The 7,572-nt window shown below is 41.5% G+C and overlaps 1 long non-coding RNA gene across 1 annotated transcript; it reads right to left on the reverse strand.

Annotated features, from left to right (window-relative positions):
• Window positions 1–611: 611 nt before the first annotated feature.
• Window positions 612–3,082, reverse strand: LOC132958646 (uncharacterized). Its single transcript, XR_009666805.1, has 3 exons — window positions 2,800–3,082; window positions 2,245–2,605; window positions 612–1,796 (listed from the first exon to the last, which is right to left on the reverse strand). It is a non-coding gene; the product is annotated as an uncharacterized LOC132958646 (long non-coding RNA).
• Window positions 3,083–7,572: the final 4,490 nt, after the last annotated feature.

Here is a 7,572-nt window from a genome sequence, read left to right on the forward strand (position 1 = left end):
GTTGAAACACACTGTAGAAGTTTTCATTATATGTCCCCTTTAAGCCCCCCTGCTGTTTGAGGCTCGAGGTTTGTGTTTATTTTGTTTCACATGTACACTGATGAGAAGTTACTTAATAAGCACATTTTGTGGAGAGTTGTGGTTGAGAATACAAACTCTTCAGGATCTTCTAGAGGTGAAAGTGAGGACAACATTAGCATGAAGTGTGGCTCCATCTTGTGACTGAAACACGTCACTGCAGCTCTGTGCCCTATTACAAATAACCCTGAAACCAAACATGCTGTTAATGTAGATATTATTTAAAACGTATGACTCTATGCAAACCTTTCATGTAAATACTGTTAAACTCCACCTCATGTACATTAACCTGTCTGTCACATCATTAAAAATGTTTTATTATCATGTTGATCTCCGCATGTTTGCACTACTCACCACTGCACTATTGTCTCGTTTAGTTTAGTACATTTATACATCACTGCTAACCTGCTGTTGATGTGACAACAAAGGAGCAGGGATCATCAGTTTATAAAGAGATCTCATCACATCTTCATCTACGTACTTTGTTCTTTCTAATAAGTCGTAGGTGTTTCATGAAAAGACTGAGACACAGATGATCATGAGGATTTATTTAGACTCTAAACATTATAAATAAAGATGGATTATTGAAGGTCAGAGGTTTGTAACAACATCCATCAGAACACAATAGAAGCTTCAGTTAAATCCACATTAGATCCTTCTGTGGGGATGAATACATGTAACATATGAACCACATGAGCAACATTTCAATAACATGATATTCTAAACAAAGGTTCTGGAACAACACATTCAGACGGAAAGGGGTCCTTGTAGTCCTGATGGGTCTCTTTTGTGAACCATCTTGAAGTAACGTTTGAAATTATTTGGAGCTTTACTCATAAAAGTCGACTGGATGATTGTACGGCTGCACAGTGGTGAGGGGGTTAGCATTACTTCCTCACAGCAAGGAAGTTATCAGAGGGAAAGCTAGAACACTCTTGAAATTATCAATAAAAACAAGCATTTTGGCTCCAACACCTGTGAACACCAGGGTGTAACCCCGACTCTCGCCCAATTGGCTCCAACCAATCTGACCCAGAACCATCAAGTGGTACAGGTAATGGATGGATGGTTGATTGTTTCTCTGACAAATACAGAGTCTACATTGTGGTGGAATTTCTGTAGTTATTTAGATTATAATGTACAGACGTCATTAGGTTTATTCACTGTTCTCTAATGTCAGTCAGACCTGATAGAGTTCAGTTGTTATTAGAACACCAAGTACAGCTTAGAGAGTGTCAACTGTTCTTCCTGATATCTGCAAGGATGTTTGGTAGACTTGTTGTCTGCTCCAGTGTTATAGACATCACAGTTTAGTCCAGGTGGGTCAATGTGACACGACCCTGATAATGGTTATGTCTTTTAGGATATATGTGATGCCTTTCGAAGAGTTCGGCAGATGTGATTGAGCAAGACACGAGTACAGAAGTGTGATGTTGAATCATGTCTCCTCGAGTATTCATCTGATGAATAAACTTTCATCAACGTAAGCCATCTGAGTCAACTGAGTCTTATTGTATGGAGTCAAGTCTTAGTAATTTCTTCAACATACATGACTGCAGAGACGTTTTCTCTCTCATCAGCAGATTTAAAGAGACATTTTTTAAAGACACTAGCAGGAACAGTAACAGTCCCAGTCCAATGTAGAGACCAGGTCTTCCTAGACTCTCTGCTCCTGGTCTCACTGTTGGGTCTCTGAGTTTGGTGCTCATGAGCAGCTGCTGTGAAGGACAATAAAAAAACAACATTAAACTCTGTACAAACAGAAAATATCTGCATGAAGCTACAATATAAAACAGTGTAAATAATAATATGAACTATGGCATGTCTTCAAATAAAAGAAGAAGAAAGGAGGAGGCAGGAACTAATATTGAAAGAGATTTGAAACAACACCATCAACATTCAGTCAAATCTCAAACGTCTGAAAATGAAACCAAACGTGAACCTGAGGTTTCGTGGGAACTGTTTCAAACTATGAGAAAGTCCTTCAGTACTATAATGTCCAAAGTCTAGAGACCTGTTTCAACTTGTTTATTTATGGTTGTTTGGCTTTTATTTTGACAGGATAGTGAATAGAGTGTGAAACCAGGAGAGAAGCAAGGGATGGTATGTGAGAAAGGAGAACACAGGTTGGACGTGAAACTCCTGAGATCTACTGAGTCAACTTACCGGTCACATTAAGACGGCTTCTACCAGCGACCATACCATCGTTTGTCATCACTTCACACTTGCATAGGCCTGAGTCTTCAGTCCTTAACGAGGACATGTGAAGTCTGAGTCGTCCTTCTTTGAGGACGTCTTTGTCACAGTGGACTCGTCCTGCAAACTGTTCATCCTGAGACTCTGAAACCTCGACTCCTCGGATGAGTTCAAACAGGACACAGACTTTGTGATCAGTGACCATCAAACAGTAGATATGAAGAGAGTGAAGTGAGGGGTCATCTTGGGAAGGTCCACTCCAGCGTGATGTTCTGGTTCTCCTTTGCCTGATAGAACCGTCAGACTACAAACTCCAACTACTTAATTCTTCCTGAATAAAAAACATCAATGACGTAAACGAACCGAATTAACTTTAATTACTCAGGTTACTGCATGTTGTTTCATGTTACTGGGACAACAACATCAGAGCTGCGCTCTTCAGCTGTAAACCAAACACGGACACACACACACTCATTAGCTCCTCTGATGTCACAACAGGTGAAACAGGAGATCACAAACTATGACTTCAACCCACCTCCAACACTTCAGTCTCCTTGTTGCTCTTGTTGACAAAAATTCACGGAGGTCATTTTTTGGCACGTAGCAAATAACCGGGAAATCCCCACAGTTTACTTTCGGTTTCGACGCTTCGCCCCCTAACGTCTCTCTCTCTCTCTCTCTCTCTCTCTCACACACACTAACCACAGACACAGCAGGTCAGCATGAGGAGTAGCAGGATCCTGCACATCATCATCTTCCTGTGAGAGGACACAGAGCTGAAGAGACACAAACACGTGAGGTCAAAGTTCATTCCTCTCAAGGTGAGCAGAGACCCCTACAGGCTGTCTGCAGTCATTACAACACTGCTTTTATTCATGACTCTGATTATTAGACAACTGAGTCATCACCTAGCCTTACTTTTGTTCACTTACAAAGTCTTAAGCCCTTTTCAGATTGCTTAACTACATTAAGCCATCATCACTTCACTGATTCTAGGACGGCATCATATTAGTGTCCCGGTCTGGAATTCACATTGCATTTTGGCATTGTGGAAACCCGGCACTTTGGGAGCTCCACATACACACAGTCAGACATGCGCACACACACGGTGCTGTGCTCCCCCTCTGGCTCAGCTGAAAATGTCTCACCTCTGTAACACGTCTGTTACTACCTCTGAAGATTGTACAAAGAGGGGATCACTTCGTCCCCCAATTACGTCTCCACAACTTTCAGATTGAAGGAGACATATCAGGGGCGTAGATATCGCAGCTTGAAACAGCAGTCTGAATAGAGCTTCTGACGGACAGCTGTCTCACTGTTTGTTTAGCATAGCGCTTATGCTAGGTGACATCATTCAGACTGCTGCGATGGACACGGGCAAGAGAACTGGTTCAGATAAACTGATCCTACCCGACCTAAAAAGCCTCAATACTTTTCTATTAAGCTCCACAAACAAATCAGACTTGGTTAAAATTAGTACTAGATATCTTTCATTTCCTTTGTTACCAAAAAGTGTCATCAGCATAGAAATCAAATAAATCTATAAGGGTGGATCTCTCAGGGTGTTTTTGATTTGGGCGAGTTGGTGAATTAATCAATCACTTCTATCTGAATCAGTTCTCTTTGCCGCTTCCATCGCTGCAACACCTGTTGGTTTGACCTGATAACTGCTCTCATATCTGGAAAACCGAGGGGCGTCCAAAACGGCCGTGTGGGGGGGTGCCTTAAAACCGCCTACCTTCTCTGGTCCAAACAAATCCAGAGCATTCAGGACCAGAATGTAAAGTTAGAAGGAGGACATACTGGCTGCTGCATTGTTGTCAGAAAAGCCAGCACTTCAACATAGCATGTTTCCTTAATGTCTGATCAGATAGTAAGCTCACTTCATCATTTCATTCACTACACATCTCACTGATTGGACATTTAAACTGACTTAACATTGGCAGAACAAACCAGTCAAGAAGACGAGGCCGACCCTGTCCAGACAATCTTAACTTTGAAAAAAAAAAAGTATATTTCTGCAATATTAACAGAACGAGGAAGAGGAAATGACAGTTGAGGCCAGCTCAACTGAAATACCACAAAGAAAAGAAACATCTTGAATAATAAAAAAGTGAACAGGGACAGGGAGAGGGTTAATGGGGCTTTGAAATAAAAAATAAAAAACTTCACTGGACATGAGAGTTTGTATATTTCTTTTCTAGTCTTCCGACTACTCAAAGCTCTTTTACACCTGCAGGTCACACTTACACATTCACACACTGATGGTCGAGGCTGCTGAGTAAAGAGTCCATCAGAAGTAACTAATCACATTCATGTCAGTGTGTTAGAAGACCAGGAGGTCTCTCTTGTCCCATCAGCAGAAGACGGGCTCTCCAGGGTGAGGTGATCTGTCTCTACTACCACCTGACATCCCTGACGCCCAGAAACCAGAGAGGGAGTTGAATGCAGAAAAACAAGAGAGACTAAAAAACAGGACAAATTCTGAACACTAGTAAGAAAGCACTCAACATGACATGTGACCCCGCTCATCCACTGTCCTCCCACTTTGAGGGACTTCCATCAGGGCGACGCTTCAGACCGCCACGAGTCACAAAAAATGTTTCCCTCCCTCAGCACAAACTGAATAAATGATGGAAACACAGTTATTAGATTTTCATGTCTCATTTTGAATATCTCTAACTTCAGTAACATGAGTGCATGTTTATGAAAAGAGAAAGTGAACTCTGTCCTCTGCTCTCAAGTTAATCTTTAACTCCTACATGTCTGATTACATCTGTGCCGTTATAAATCCCCCTCCTCCTTATATGACTAAACTCCACTTGCCTTTTGTCTCCTGTGTGTGTGGGGGCGGAGCTTCAGACAATAAACTCAAAACAGCTCACATGAGGGTGTCTCCTTTACCCTCTGTGGCCACCTAAATGGAAAAGCGGAACTGAAAAGGACTGCTAGTCCTGAGCTGTCCCTACAGGAATCATGATATTCTGTCTGTCTGTGAGGGCGTCTCCAACTCATCACGAGACGTTATTCAGGAAGAATTAAGTAGGGTGAATTAGCCTAATGTGGGACACCTAAGCTGAAGTGGGTGTAGGTCTTCCTACAACAAATGAAAGTCAATAAAACTAAGGGTTAACACATGTTGTGATGTCATGTGATCAAAATAACATGACTTCTCAAATGTCCAATCATAGATTAGAATGATACACTCTTCAAACAGGAAGTATACAGCATGACGACCACCCAAAGGTCAGGGACATACTGTTTAGACAAAGTTAAAGGTTCTGTATGTAACTTTTTACATGTGTAAATCGTTTGTTAACACCAATAACATTGTAAGTGGTAAAATTACAGAACATTGGATTGCACATTTTAGACTTGAGTGTGACAGGTTTTTATACTTGAATTAAGATGATTTAGGCCTTTTAACATAGACTTTTCAGTGTCCCACATTTAGAACACCACTGTCCCACATTAGGAAATGCAGATTGTCCGAGACAATTTGGCACTAAGACTACTGATATGTATACTATTTCTTTAATGAGTGTGATAACTGGATTTTCACTTTGGGTTTGATTAGGGGACAGCCTGGGGATTTCAGAGTGGTAATGGGTGTGGATTTAATGTATAGCTTCATGTTGCAATATATCTCAGAAGTCTAAAATGCAAAAATTGTCCCACATTAGGCTAATTCACCCTAGTTGGAGTTTGTAATCTGACGGTTGTAAGATTTAACACAACAATGAAACAAACCTCTGTGTCATACACTCACAGGCCTCTGGTGTGTGTGTGTGTGTGTGTGAGTGAACAATTTCGTTGATGATCAAATTTAATCTTTGTGAAGAATTCAATAAACTACAATCTAAAAAAACTACAACTGTACGTTTTGCTGTTAATGTTTACGTTTCTACTGTCACCACGGGCTGGAAAATACAGAAACGACCAGAAATATCCTGTATTTACTGTTTTCTTTTCAAAACTAACCTCAAGATAATCCACTGCGCCTTTTTACATCATGGGTGTTGACATCACGTGTAGGTTTAAACCACGCCCCTTACAGTCTATGAGTCCTTGTCTCCCTCCGCCTCAGCTGCCAAAACTGAACCCCCGCCCCCCAACCTCTGGATAGAAAAGGGCTCAAGCCCCGAACTATCCCACCAGGATCCTGATGATTTAGTGGAACATGCCACCAATGGCGAGCAGCAGACAGCGCAGACTGTAACCGACGGTAAGTGTGTTTTAACCAGGTACTGTGATGTTTATAATATTTATAATGAAAGCATGCATCAGGTTGTTCAAATGGAACATTTGTATTCATGTTGCTTTCATGTCATTTCAAATGACATTTGCACATTTCTTTTTTTACAAAAGACAAGACTGAATGTACCTGAAAATGTCAAGTGGTGTAACCACAAAACAAAAATGAATATTTGATGTTATACATCTAGGATATAAAAAACAAGACTTTGAGAGAGATATAATCTCACTGAAGCAAAACTAAATCACTTTCAATTCAAATATTTGTTTAATCGTGTAAATAATCAGCTTTTATTTTTCTCATCATCAGTTCATTTTGTTTAACAGTCCCTCTTTTTATTTCTCACTGAGAAATCAAATTTATTCAATCCAGGTCAAGATGAGTATAATCCTGATATAAGAAGACCCATCTGACCTTTTGCTTGAAATTCTGTCACAAGTGGGCTTTTTGAGGGATGTGTCCCCATTGGAGTGACAGTAGACCAAAGTTCTCCGGTTCCCCCTCCCCATCGCAGAGTCCAGAGAGGCCGACATCCAGCTGATACCTGACAGAAGGACAGAGAGAGAGAAAGCTGCAGCTCACTGCTGTTACACTCTTTATCAAAGTCTGAACTGGTGCTCAGGAGGTCAACTGTCCCCTCTCCAGCTACCACACCAATTTCCATTACAGAACTCCTCCACCAGAGCGTCCTCATACTCACTTGAGTAGAGTGCTGAGTAGAACTGCACAGCTCGCCTTCTTATCTGGCTTGGTTCTGTCAATGTTTGCCCTGTGTCTGCTAAAAGTGAGTGGATTACCCTCCTCTGCCCACTCCTCTTCTCCAGGCCGAAGAAGAAACTAGAGGGAGCATCCATCTCCGCGATGGCTTGAAACCGGGACCTGACCAGTGCACCCTGTACTTTAACATCCAACAGGTAGGCTAAAGCTAGCTTTTTGACTTTGAGGATTTCAATCTATCCTCGATTTGCTGTGGACTCACTCAATCTTTCTAGTTCCACTAGGTCTTTCTGGTGATGTCTCTGGTGACATTGAGGGTGTGCTGT

This window comes from Labrus mixtus, chromosome 23 (genome assembly GCF_963584025.1).
Source record: "Labrus mixtus chromosome 23, fLabMix1.1, whole genome shotgun sequence".
Taxonomy (NCBI): Eukaryota; Metazoa; Chordata; class Actinopteri; order Labriformes; family Labridae; genus Labrus; species Labrus mixtus.